General features: G+C 36.9%; 1 protein-coding gene across 2 annotated transcripts in view; it reads left to right on the forward strand.

Moving 5' to 3' along the window:
• The first annotated feature begins 704 nt into the window (after window positions 1–704).
• Window positions 705–14,668, forward strand: part of CNTN1 (contactin 1) — a 290,007-nt gene continuing 276,043 nt past the window's right edge. For both annotated transcript variants that reach the window (XM_081821497.1, XM_081821495.1), the window contains exon 1: window positions 705–858. The gene's annotated coding sequence lies outside the window, so the exon portion shown is untranslated. The remainder of the gene's footprint in view (window positions 859–14,668) is intronic.

Genomic DNA, 14,668 nt, shown 5'->3' on the forward strand with positions numbered 1-14,668 from the left:
TGGTGATTATTTTAAGACTTCTACCACCAAATGAACTGCCCAAGGTAAGTCCATCATGCAGTTTGGCCTTGCTTTCCTTCCTTTACTCTTTCTGGAGAGGTTATTTCCCATTTAAAGCACTGTTCCTACCAGGGGATATTTTGGAGTTTCTCTGCAGTACGGAACAAACAGTTCAACCTTTACTCCACGGGAAAACTGCCATGTTACGTTTAGGCAAAAATGGAAACTTGAAACAAACAAAACCCTCATGTCTTTTTATTTCGTGTGATTTTTTTTTTTCACTTAAGTGTATGTATTTCTGTATTTTGCTCCATTCTTAACTGAAGTTCGTGCTTCTCTATCAAGGCACTGCTCGTGGTATTTTCTCCTGTTAAATCTCCCAGAGCAGATGGTCCCTTCAGGGAAGCTCTGGAAAGTGCTGGGTGTCTGGTTATGCCTGGCCCTTTCCTCCCTCTTGGGGGTCTCAGATGACAAGTCATCAAACCAGTTTCCCTCCTCCTAGGGGTCCTTGATCCAGTGGCAGCAGGTTTGATGCCAGGGACTGCAGAGACCCTTTGCAGTTAGGTTTAGCAGCAACCTCAGTCCGCAGCGAGAACCTGGTCTGGCGTGAGAGTGGCATTCCGCCTATCCAATGAGAGACGCGGGTTTCTCTCTGGTGCCCGCCCCCCTTTCCCCGCGGCCCCAATGACCGCTCTAAAAGGCCCGGCTTCTGCTGTCAAGTAGCTAGGCAGGGCTCCGCGGAGGCTAGGAGGGGCGCCGGGTGCGGAGATGCGCTCCCAGGTGTTGGCAGCGGAAGTGGGAAACCTGTAGGTTATGGTCCAGCTGTGCCGCACCGAGGAGAGCAGGAGCGGAGACCAGGTAGGAGGCCGGACTTTTCCTTCTTTGCAGATAGGAAAAAAAAAAAAAAAAAAAAATGCGTATTTTCATGCTACTGTTGCCTCCCTTCCTCTTCCCCTTCCCCCAGCCCCGCCCCGCCCTCGTCACCCCCAAATCTGGTGAGGTCGCTGCAGCTCTCGTCGTGAAGTGCGGCTGGAAGGGCTGGGATGGAGGTCGTCTGGGTGCTGGGAAGGAGGGGTGCGGGAGCCCCGGTGACGGGCGGGGCAGGCGGCAGTGCCTAGGAGAGGGGACCGAGCCTCCATCTGTGTCTCGTCAACTTTCCTCTCAGAGGCTTCGGCGCCGCGGCCGGTGTCGCGCCCAAGGCATGCCATGTCCACCCGCAGGGGAGGGTATGGGGGAGCAGACATGTCAGCAGCCGGGAACCCGCAGGTCTTCCTAAACCGAGTAGAGCTTCTGCTCCTCCCCACGCCTGTCTGCACCTACTCATTTACCCTCGTACCTTGCGTCTAGACTAGCAAGCGCATCCCTGCAAAAACGGAATGACTGGGCCGAGGGGAGGAAGGCACTTGTTTGTTCCCTGGCTCCCGGACTGGCTCCCTTCAGGAGCGGGGGGTGGGGAAGAAATCCCGCAACTTTAAGGGCATTTACCGATTAATTGCGCCTCTATTGAGAAGACCTGGGCCCTTCTCCCCTATCTGCTGCAGACCGAGGAGGGGAGAGGCAGGGAAGCCTTCGCCTCTTCTCTCCTAGCCTGGTGTTGTCTATGGGGAACCACCTTTTCGCCTAGTTTGTAAAAAACGGGTTTATCCTCAGGGATTCCCAGAGAGTCAAGTAATTGTGCCCGGCTGGGCTCCCTGCGGCTGCAAGGCAGCCTCCCTGGGTGACCGCATCTGGGTAGTAGGTGTTGGCCCAATGCCGGTTCCTGCCGGAGTCAGATTGCTGGAAGCAGTAGGCAGAAGAATTGCAGAGAAATTAAAGGCTGCATCACTCTAGGGAACCGAAGACACCCTGCTTTGAAAATTTGGGGTGATGGGGAAAAAGGAAAGGGGAAGGCTGCAACCTTTTCTCATTTATTCATGCCAAATGCAGCATGGGCATTTGTATGTGTGCTTGTGTGTGCACATCTCCAAGGTGGATCTATATATAGCTCATGCACACCCAGCCCTGTTTGCCTGCTGCTGAGCAGGCTGCCTGGGCCTTCTGAAGCAATCTGGAAGCACTGAGTGGGAGGGGCAAAAGGGAATCAAATTCTCCATTGGGGGAAAAGCCAGAGAAGATGTGTTCAGACCGAGGAAACCCTACATGGAATAATGTCTCTGTAACGCACATGAATAGCAGTATTTCCAGATACTATTTTGAATACATTCTTAGAGTGCTATTTGATCTTCATCCATTTCCCTGAATTTTTCAGCTTTACAATGTACCTATGAATCTTACCAGCCTGAAATGTAACACACATATCAAATAAATACATATCATATTGGGGATATTTTATTAAACTCATCAGAGCATAATGGTTTGTGTATGCCCTACCTTCATTGGTGGGTTGTAAATTTATTTGGGTGGTAACTTAGAGCTAGTAGCATTTGGAGATCTGGGGGGAAAAGATCCACCCACCTTGCAAGATGTAAAACTAGATAGTTTTAATCTATTTCTTTGTACAAATATTACTTGTGGATCCAATATTTAAATGTGTGCTGCTTTTTCACATATTTATTTGCATTACATGGACTTTCGTTTATAGATGTATGTGAATTTATTTTTTCCATTGCCTGAAGTTATTTAATCCAGATGGTAACTTTTTCATTTTCTTAGATGAAAAAACTAAGATTTAGAGGATACCAGAAAATTCCACTATTTCAACCCTAATATTTCAACAACCTACTATGAATTATAGTGCATAGCATTTACCCTCAAATAGAATCCTTCAGCTTCCTGTGATTTTTGGTATTGATAACAAAATTTGGTCCATGTTATACCAGTAACAATACAGGCCAAAGTTATTCAGTTATTCAGATGCTTGGTCTTATTTATTTATTTGCTTAACCCTTATATACATGTCTGATTTGTCTTCTAATCAGGCAAAGAAGCACTTTGCAGAAAAAGACCATGACCTATATTTTTGTATACTCCACCACATTGAACACAGTTCTAAGTAGGCTTGAAGATTCTTATTGAGGAAGTATCATCATAAGGAATGATTTGGAGCAATGATTGAGGCATAATATATTTATTAATAGAAGGCTATGTGTTGGGAACTACTTTTGGAAACTTCCTTTGGCTCTGTTATCTTCTCCAAGAGGAGTAATGGGAGACAGGAGGCATTTCTGTATCCTTCCACAGAGTGATTCAATTTTCCAATAGGGGTTATGGCTATGTACAGGTTATTCTATATATTCTCTCTTATCTGTGCCCCTTGAGACCAACTACAGACCAAGCTGAAAGATAGACCTTTTATACTTTTCTATACAAAACATGCCATGTTATATCTTTATTAAAAAAGAAAACAACAATGTCTATCCATTTCCCATCACCATCTATTTCTATATATAAATTGGTCATGGTTTACATCATAACAAAGAACCCATTCATCAGTAAGTTCAAGTCCAATGATTGTTTTTTTAATTGATGTATTATTATTCATTTTTCTTTCTCTTTGAACTGCCATTTTCCATATTCTCCATCTCCTCGTTGAGATTTTACTTTATGATACTGCAATGATCTGATGTTATAATTTTTCTCTTACTTTTTCTAAACTTCTCTTCTTTGCCTCCCTCTTATCTCCTTTTCCTGCTTCAGGTTTTCAAGTGAATTCCCCCAATTGATGCAATTTATCCTATTGGAAACAAAATTCTCCTTCTGCATTTCTTTCCTAATCTCTCCTCCATTAGCCATTCCAAATTACTAACCTGGTGGCTAAGAGCACAGGCTTTGGAAGGAAGCCTACTTGTGTTAATATCTATATATCATTATGCAGATAAGTGAATGTCAGTAAGTCAACTGGGTATTATAACAGCACTTACATCAGAGTTTTCTGTGGGTTTATTTTTTTAGTATTAAATAAAATAATCTACATAACATATTTAAAATAGGGCTTGGTTGTATTCATTACTTATAAGTAATAGCTATTAGTAGTAGGTAGTAAAAACTTTTTTTTCCCCCCAATACTGGCTTTTAGCAAAGGATACCACAGTTTTCCAGGCTTCTGGTTTGTGATTAGGTTTTTGTTTTTGTTTTTTTTTTCCAGACTTCCCTCCTCTATCTCCAAGTGCCATTATCTATTCAGTAATTAAATTATCCATTTTTATTCTGATCTCTAATTTGTATCATATATTTCCCCCAATACAAGTGTATATGTCATTGCATGTCTAGGATTAGTACAGTAGACAATTCATCAAATCTTCCAATGTGTGTCTTTCTGCTTTAATCTAAGATGCCACATATTACTGACATAATACATTTTTAATTTTCATTATTGGTTATACTCTTCTTTGCAACTTTCACTGTGATTTACTTCATATCTTCATATCCACAGTGCTAACTTTGGAGCAAGAACACTTGGGTTCAAATCCTGAGAATAGAACTTACTAGTTATATGACTTTGGAAGTGTAGCTGGAGGAAGATAGGTCATTATTTCATGATGGTTGTATGAATGACCTAGTGTATAAAATGACATTCAAAAGTATACTCATTTAATATTACATTTAAATGACATTTTTATGATTATAAGGAAATACAGAACCTTTCAAGAAAAGTTGAAAGTGAAAGAAAATTCCACCACGCAGAGAGATCCACTCTCAACCTCCCAATTTTATTTCTTTTTTTTTTTAAAGATTTTATTTATTTGAGAGAGAGAGCATGAGAGAGATAGATCATGAGCAGGGGCAGAGGGAAAGGGGGAAGCAGACTCCCCGCTGAGCAGGGAGCCCGATGCGGGGCTCTATCCCAGGACCCTAGAATCATGACCTGAGCCGAAGGCAGGTGCTTACCTGAGTGAGCCACCCAGGCGAACTCCCAATTTTTTTTTTCTATGAGTATACACAGGTATTTTAAATGTGCAAATTTGGAATTAGAGCAAATATTCATTTTTATATTTAGCTTTTTTCTCCACTTAACATCATACCATAAGCATTAGTTTATTTCATTTAATATTCTTACTAACCATGTATTTTTTTATGGTTGCCACATATTTTCTTATATAGATTCAGTCTTTAGATTGTTTCCTGTTTTTCACATTTATAGAAATGAGCATGATTATACATTAATCTTTGCATTTCTGACCATTTCCTATAATAACTTCATAGATGTTACTAGTTCATACATTTAAATATTTTCAGACTCCTAATGCTTGTTGCCAAATTGCTCTAGCAAAAAGTTTAGGCACAAATTAATACTCAGTATAAACCAATTGGGCAATAGTCTCATTAATACTTGGTATTGTGGTTTAAAAAATCGTGACTATTTTGATATAGAAATTGTGTATCTGTTTTTTTAATTGTGTTTCTATGATTTTTAAATGATTTTGAAAAATGTTTTCATGTTTATTGGCTCTTTGTATTTCCTAATTTGTGGATTTCATTTGACTCTTTATTGAGTTATGGTTTCTTAACTCATTTAATAGAAAAATCCATTGTATACTGTGAAAATTTTCTTCACCTTTTTTTTTTTTTTGGTCTTTTATCTTTTATGTTTTTGGACATATAGAAATTTGTAACCTTACTGTAGTTTAACCTGTAAGTCTATTTGTAGTAGTATTTTTCATTGTTTTAATGCTCAGAAAACTTTCTTCTACCTGACGAAGAATTGAATATAAAAACACACATTTGAGGGTGCTATTGCTGAACTTCTTTTATTCTTTGAAGTGGGATTTGGCTTATGTACATTGTGTATATATCACTGTGTGAAATGGCTCCTGGGGACATATAAAATACCCTCTCAGTCTATTAAGATCCCATTATTATTTATGTGGCTTTTCCATGAAGTGAATAGTATCTTAATTCTTTCTGAGCTACTATTGTCCATTTCAAAAGTGCCACAGGGCAAAACGTACTATGGAAGATATTAATGACCAGGTTACTCAGCCAGAGCAAGGCACATTGTTTGCACAATTATCTGAATGACTCAGGCACTAAATCTGCTTTTGCTGGGATTATCCAGATGGTCCTTAATTCACTGGATAATTGTTCACCCCTGTACTTGATTTTGATGATGTGGACCTGACTGTCGTTGCTTTTCCTACACAGTTTTATTTGTTTCTGGTCTCTAATACTGAGGGTTAGCCACATTCATTTCTTTTATGAGAGGTAGTTTCCTTGGTCCTTAAAGAACACACGTATTAGAGTTGTGCAGAGCTTTGCAGGAAACCCAGCTCACCAGTTACAAACCGTGTGATGTTTGGCAAGTTACCTAATCTCTTCAAGTCTTTGTTTCCCATGTAGCAAATGAGGATATTCAGAGTTGAGAGTCCTTACATCAGTCTCCCTCTCTTACGGTCTTCTACTCAAGCACATTCTCCACACCATAATCAAAGTTCTCTCTCTAAAGGCAATCTCATCTAGTGTCTATTAAGAATAAGATGCCTAGAGTCCTTTGCATTTTACCTAAAGTTCTGTATTAAATGGTCCATGATTAATTGTCTGAATTCATTTTTTATTGTTCTACACTCTTCCATTTCCAGTCTCCCATAATGCCAATCACACAGAATTGTTTGCATTTCTCCTAATGTATCATATTTTCTCTCCTTTTTTTTCCAAACTTCACTCTCCCTCCATACTTTCTTCTCTGCCATAAATGACCTTTCTCCTTTCTGCAATATAATTGAGTTTGCCTAATGTCTTCAAGGCTCAGATGAGCTGCCACATTATCTAGGAGGACTTCCCTGAACTTGAAGGCTGAGTTTGGAGTCCTTATTTAGTCCTTCCATAACAATACATAGAAACCCCAACCATACATAGCACTTACGGTGCTAAATTGTAACTGATTGTTTACTTGTTTATTACCCCCACTGTAAGTCCCTCAGGATAGAGACCTTTTTCCTCTTATGTCCAGTGAAGGCTCTGACGTAGTTGATACTCAATAAATATTTTTGGAAGAAATGAATAAAGGAAGGTTAAGATTAAACTTGTTTTTCAGATTTCAAGGAATAAAGGATTTATATCTCTACCTTGGAAACAAACAAAAACTAGAAGCTATGTCAATTTTCACATTTTTTAAATAATTAACTTCCTGGTTCTGTTGATTTATATGAGATGCATAGAAAAGAGTCCCTTAATAAGCAATTTTTTTTTTAAAGATTTTAAAGATTTATTTATTTATTTGACAGAGAGAGACAGCAAGAGCAGGAACACAAGCAGGGGGAGTGGGAGAGGGAGAAGCAGGCTTCCCGCTGAGCAGGGAGCCCGATGTGGGACTCGATCCCAGGACCCTGGGATCATGACCTGAGCCGAAGGCAGACGTTTAACGACTGAGCCACCCAGGCGCCCAATAAGCAATTTTTAATGAAAACTTATGCCTAAGACATTGAATAATTCCCAAATGCCTGGCCACTAGGTAACTCCCTTTTAAATAATTCTACATTTTAGAAAGAATAAGAAATGTATAGTTACATGATAATGTACATATATACATTTAGCTATGTTGGAATTAATATTGACAAAATTAATCCCCTTTTTTCTTCATTTAATAAGAGGTCTTCCATTGGTGTCCAGAAGTTTACAAAACATGGTTACATCCATAACTGTGTTTGACTCTTTGCAACAATTCTAAAAGTTAGAAGGCATGATTATCCACAATTACAGATAAGGAAACAAGCTCAGATAAATAAGTAGTTTGCCTAAAATCATGTTAGTGGCAAGTCTGGACAAGAAGTAAGGTAATCTTACGTACAGTTGCATGTTTGGTGTATTATGCTTAGCCAAAACATCTCAGTGAGAGATGCCAGCCACCATTCTGTCCAGGTCAAGGACGTTGGTCTTGATAATCTACTGAGACTCCTGAACAATCCAGTAAAAATTCACTGCACTGGGATGTCTGGGTGGCTCAGTCAGTTAAGCGTCTGCCTCCCACTCAGGTCATGATCCCAGGGTCCTGGGATCGAATCCCATATTGGGCTCTTTGCTCAGCATGGAGCCTGCTTTTCCCTCTGCCTATGCTGCTCCCCCTGCTTGTGCTCTCTTTCTCTGTCAAATAAATACATAAAATCTTTAAAAAAAATTCGCTGCTCTAATACCTACAAGTAGTTTTTACTTTGCTTTTTAATAATCTAAGGTGAAACCCACTGATAGCAATATTGTGTTAAACATATTTTTAAAATCTTGTGTTTGGGGCGCCTGGGTGGCTCAGTTGGTTGAGCGACTGCCTTCGGCTCAGGTCATGATCCTGGAGTCCCGGGATCGAGTCCCGCATCGGGCTCCCTGCTTGGCTGGGAGTCTGCTTCTCCCTCTGACCCTTCCCCCTCTCATGCTCTATCTCATTCTCTCTCTCAAATAAATAAATAAAATCTTTAAAAAAAATAAAATAAAAAAAATAAATAAAATCTTGTGTTTATTTGATTATTTACACTACATATGTGTGATATGTGTATGTGAGTACATATTATACTTAGAACTTTTTTTACTTCAGAGGGTATTTTTTTAAATATCTGGCAATAAATACAATAATTCTTTCATTCATATTTTCTTTACTAGAATTATTAAAGTACCTTTCCAAGATATTCTTAATTAAGTAGACAATATTTACTTTTCCAGCTTGGTTTAGTATATGGTCTATACAGTCTTAAGAGTATCTGATGAGTCAAGTATTTTTTCAGAAATAATGTTTAAAAAGACATTTATGAAAAATAGATGGATACTTACCTACAGCACTTATCTAGCCTAGTTTGAAAATTAAAAATACTGAGATATAACACTGATTTTTTACTATTTGACTTGTGTAAATAATATGTCATCTATAATCTCACCTCAGTTATTGACAACAACCATTTATTGAGTGTTCATTCTGTATTGGGCATTGTTTTAAATGTGTTTGATGTGATATCTCATAATTTAATCAAATCCAGTAAGTGGATTTTATTTATCATTTTTTACTATTTTACAAGTGAGAAAAATTAGAGATATTAAAAAGCTAATGATTACAGAAGCTAGAATTTACATGTTGGTTATCTAACTCCTAAACCTAAATTATTAGGCTTAATCCCTCTCCATGATGTCCAGTTTTAGTTTTCTGAGAGCCACATTTTAAATTTTCTCCTTTTGGTGACTGGTATCTATCCCAAATAAACTTAGTATCCACACCAGAGATTAAAGCAGTTTAAATTTATATATGTTGTATTTATGGATATCTTATAAACAAAGTGGTCTTCTACTACAGTGATTTACATGGGGAAGTATTCCAAACATGAATTAAGCAATTGCAATGTGCTATTTAAAAATTCATTATTTTAACTTAGAACTGAGCATCAGAAGTTTTTATGCCTTTCTGCCCTAATTTTGCTTCCTAACACCACAAACCATAAACAGTAATTCTATCTTAAGGCATCTAATCTTACAGTATTTGTCATGGTTACTGAAAGTACAGATGTGCTATCTGTAACAGACAAGATTGCCTGCTAAAATATTATAAACAACATTTATAATATTCCAGTTTGGGACTCAACTTGTTTAATGTAACAGAGTTTTATATCAGATAAAAATTCCCATTGCATAATAATTTTATACATTAAATATGATACTGTATTTTAACTGAAAATTTTTTTTAAGATTTTATTTATTTATTTGAGAGAGAAAGCAAGAGACAGAGCAAGAACGGAGGGGGAGAGGGAGAAGCAGACTTCCCGCTGGGATCATGACCTGAGCTGAAGGCAGACACTTAACCGGCTAAGCTACCCAGGAGCCCCTTAATTGAAAAATCTTTAAAAATACCTACTGATTGATTGACTGTATTTTTCTTTTTGTTTGCATATATTTAGAGATCATAACAACTCTTTTGGTACTAGAATGTTACCCAGTTTTTCCAAAAAAAGTTATTTTCGATTTCTGGTTTACACACAAGTTAAATGGTAATGAAATTAAGGCATCTGTTTTCAGTAAAACTTTGTACTGCTTTTATTTACCTTTTTTTTTTTAAAGATTTTATTTATTTATTTGACAGAGAGAGACACAGCGAGAGAGGGAACACAAGCAGGGGGAGTGGGAGAGGGAGAAGCAGGCTTCCCGCGGAGCTGGGAGTCCGATGCGGGGCTCGATCCCAGGACTCTGGGATCATGACCTGAGCCAAAGGCAGTCGCTTAACCAACTGAGCCACCCAGGCGCCCTTTATTTACCTTTTTAATTAAAAAATAACAGAAATACAGAAAAGTGCACAGAAAAGGGTCAGTTCAGTGAGCTTTAACAAAGTACTTATACCCACGAAATCAACACTCAGTTCAGGAGAAAGAACTTGTCTGCAGCCAAGAACTCCTCTTCCAGCCCCTCTCAATCACTACTACCTTGCTCTTTCCCCAAGGTAGCCACTATTCTGACTTCAAGACCGTTGAATAGTTTTGCCTATTTTTGAAATTCATATAAACGGAATCATATATTAATGCACTTTCTTTTTGCATGCGATTTATTTTGCTCAAACTTTTGGGTAGGAATATCCATGTTCCTGCATGTAATAGTAGTTCATTTTTATTTCTCTATAGAATTCCATAGTATGAATACTCCAAAATGTATATATCTGTTCTACTTGTTGGACATTTGGGTAGTTTCCAGTTTTCTGTTATTACTGATAGTTCTCCTATGAACATTTGTTATTGTATGTGTCTTTTGTAGTACATATATGTGTACGCGTTTTTGCTAAGATTGAGCTAAGATTAAAATTGCTGAGTCATAAGCCAATGCTTAGTAGGAATTGTTTGCTTTTCCCAAGTGGTTGAGCCAATTTCCAGTCCAGCCTGTAGTGTATGAGATTTCAAGTTGCTGCTTAGCTTTGCCAACTCTTGGTATTAATAGTGTATTTAACTTAAGCTATCTAATGGAGATGAATATCTAAGTATGGTTTTAATTTGCATTTTTTGATTAATAAGAAGTTGAATACCTTTTATATATGTTTTGGCCGTTCGAATATGCTGCTTTGAAGTGTCATTCAGAAGCTTTGCCCATTTTGCTATTGAATTATCTGTCTTTTCCTTATGGATTCATAGGAAGTTCCTTATATATTCTGAATTTGAGCCCTTAGAAAATATTTGCCAGTATCTTCTCCCACTCTATGATTTGCTTTGCCATTCTTTTAATGTTAACTTTTATCAACAGATGTTCTCAGCTTTAATGTAGTCTAGAGTTAGTATTTTTTTTGTCTTGTTTAATAAATCTTTCCTTACTAAAGTTATGGAGATACTTTTTGTATTGTGTTCAAAACACTATATTGTTTTACATTTCATCTGGAATTGATTTTTGTGTGTGGTTTGAGTTTTGCTTTCTTACTTTTATGGATATAAAATTCATCCAGAGACATTTACTGAAAAGGCTGTCCTTTCCCCACTGTTTGGCAGTGTTACCTCTGTCTTAAATCAAGTGTTCCATGTATGGGCAGATTTGTTCTTGGACTTTCTATGTATTCCACTGGATTATTTGTCTATTATTCCATAGACATAGGATTAATAACAGTGGATTTAAAATACGTCTTAATATTTGCTAAAGTAGGTCCTCCAGCTTGGTTATTCTTTAAGTTTGTCTTGACTGTTAATGACTCTTTGCCTTGCTACATACATTTGAAATTCTGCTTGTTAATTTCTACAAAATCCTTGGAATTTGATTAGGATGGCATTTAATCTAGAAGTTAATTTGAGTATAATTGACATGTTAAAAAAATTGAGTCTTTTCATTTATGATCATGGCCTAAATATATATCACTTTTTTTGATCTTTTAATATTTCTTTAAATGATGCTTAAAGTTTTCAGTGTGAAAATCTTGCACATCTTTTGTTATATTTATTCTTAGGTATTTAATTTTTTTATGCTATCATAAGCACTGTAATTTATTTCATTTTCTATCTCTTTGTTAATAATAAAAAGTATGAGGGCACCTGGGTGGCTCAGTGGGTTAAGCATCTGCCTTTGGCTCAGGTCATGATCCCGGGGTCCTGCGATCGAGCCCTTCATCGGGCTCCCTGCTCAGCGGGGAGCCTGCTTCTCCCTCTGCCTGCCACTCCCCCTGCTTGTGCTCTCTCTATCAAATAAATAAATAAAATCTTTAAAAAAATTAAAAAAATAAAAAGTATGTAGTCAATTTTATATGTTGACCTTTTATAGACTTACAAAGCTCACTTATCAACGTTAATTTTTCTGTTGATTCCTTTTAATTTTCTAGACTCAGTTGTATCTAGAGAATAATGAGCTTATTTCTTCTTATCTATTCTTTATAACTTAGTAAAATTTTGCCTTTTTGTGTTGGCTAGAATCTCTAGTACATTTTTTTTTTATTTTAAAGATTTTATTTATTTATTTGACAGAGAGAGAGAACAAGTACGCAGAGAGGCAGGCAGAGGGAGAGGGAGAAGCAGGCTCCCCGCTGAGCAGGGAGCCCGATGCAGGGCTCAATCCCAGGACCCTGGGATCATGACCCGAGCCGAAGGCAGCCGCTTAACCAACTGAGCCACCCAGGTGCCCCGAATCTCTAGTACATTTTGAGTAAAAGGGGTGATAACTGACATTTTTGTCTCATTCTTTGATCTCATAAGAAAATTTCTCCATACTTTACCATTTCATAGATAACCTTTATCAGGTTAAGGAAATTCCCTCCATTTCTGTTTGTTTAAATTTTTTTAAAAAATTAATAATTTTAAATTTATTTAGATGACCGTATGATTTTTCTCTTATACTAGATTAATGCAATGGATAATATTGATTGATTTTTCAGATGTTAAACCAGCATTTCTGGAATAAATTTAACTTGCTCATGATCTGTTTATTACCCATTATGTAGATTACTGTTTGGGGTTGATAATGTATTACTTAGGATTTTTTTAGCTATTTTTTTCAACTTTTGTAATTTTATTTGGTCACATTTTGATGTTAAGTTTATGTTGGTTGAACTCATGAAATGAGTTGGAATAGATTGCCTCTTTTAATTTGGAAAGAGTCTGGATGATTATGTTAATTTCTTTCTTAAATATTTTATAGAATCCACTGGTAAAGCCATTTGGTCCTAGAATTTTTTTTTTTGTGGCATAATTTTAAATGAAATAATTATCTTAGGAATTATGCATTTATTTTTCTTAATTATTACTTAATCTTTTTTTGGTGAGTTTTTTTCTAGGAATTTATCCTTCTAAATTTTCAAATATATTCAATAGTATTTTTCAAAATAATCTCATACTATTTTTAATAGCTATAAAATTTTAATGATAACTCTTCTCATTTATTTAAATTCAACCACAGACCTATTATTGACATTTTATATATGTCTTAAAAATATTTTTATGCATAGACTATAGTTTTAAATTTATTATTACCATCAAAATATAGTATGATGTATACTATATGTAATGTTCTGTTACTTTTTTTTTTCAATCTTGGCCAGCTTTTATTTCCAAACATTATAGTGCTCACATATTCTTTTTAGCATTTGCCAAGTACCCCTTTGCAATGGAACCCAATTTATTTATGTACCATCATTGGATCTTTAGGTTATTTCCAATTTTTTTTAAGAATGCACAACATTGGGATGCCTGGGTGGCTCAGTTGGTTAAGCATCTACCTTCAGCTCAGGTCATGATCCCAGGGTCCTGGGATTGAGTCCCACATTGGGCTCCTTGCTCAGCGGGAAGCCTGTTTCTCCCTGTACCTGCTGCTCCCTCTGCTTGTGCTCTCTCTCTCTCTCACTATCTCTCTCTCTCTTACATGTAAATAAATAAAATCTGAAAAAAAAAGAATGCACAACATTGTTCTACATGTACTTTTGCACATTCCTAGAAATATTTCTCTAAGATACATTTCTAGAGTAAAATTGCTGGCAAGAGGAATATCTTTTACAGATTATCAGTGTTTCCAAATGGTCCTTCCAAGAGACTGTAGTAATCTATAATCCTAGTAACATGAATAAGAATGTTTGCTTTTGGGGGCACCTGCATGGCTCAGCTGGTCAAGCATCTGACTTCGGCTCGGGTTGTGTTCTCTGGGTCCTGGGATGAGCCCCATGGTGGGCTCCCTGCTCAGCAGGGAGTCTGCTTCTCCCTCTCCCTCTGCCCCTCCACCCCTGTCATGCTCTGTCTCTCTCTGTCTCTCTCTCTGTGTCTCTCTCTCAGATAAATAAAATCTTAAAAAAAAATTTTTAAAATAAGAATGTTTGCTTTTGCATAGTCTCTCCAGTGCTGAATATTGTCAATCTTTCAAATACTTGAAAGATGTTGTCTTGCCAAATCAAGCTTTAACTTAAGAAATAATATTAATGAAGCATAATTATGTGCTGATGACATCATAAATTCTTTTTGCTATAGATCAAGTTTTGTTATTTTATACATAAAATATTTTAATTATTATTGGAATTGTAAAACATTTCAGTTAAAATGGATCCTAAGTTGTTTTTATAAAATTCAAGCACTAAGAAACTCTCCTGCTTTCATTGTCATTTTAGGGTCATAGACTTTCAATATAATATATGACTATGTTTGCTCATGCAGGAAAGAGTATAATACTAGCTATTCAATAGACCTAGATTTAAATCAATGTTCTGGCACTTAGTAGATATGTATTCTTGGGAAACTTACTCAACTTCTGTAACCCTGAGTGGCTTCATTTTCTAAAGCAGAGAAAATAGATATGAGAGCAAGTTTGCTGTATTTTCTGTCTGATT

This window comes from Leptonychotes weddellii, chromosome 5 (genome assembly GCF_054177405.1).
Source record: "Leptonychotes weddellii isolate Sample4059 chromosome 5, ASM5417740v2, whole genome shotgun sequence".
Lineage (NCBI taxonomy): Eukaryota > Metazoa > Chordata > Mammalia > Carnivora > Phocidae > Leptonychotes > Leptonychotes weddellii.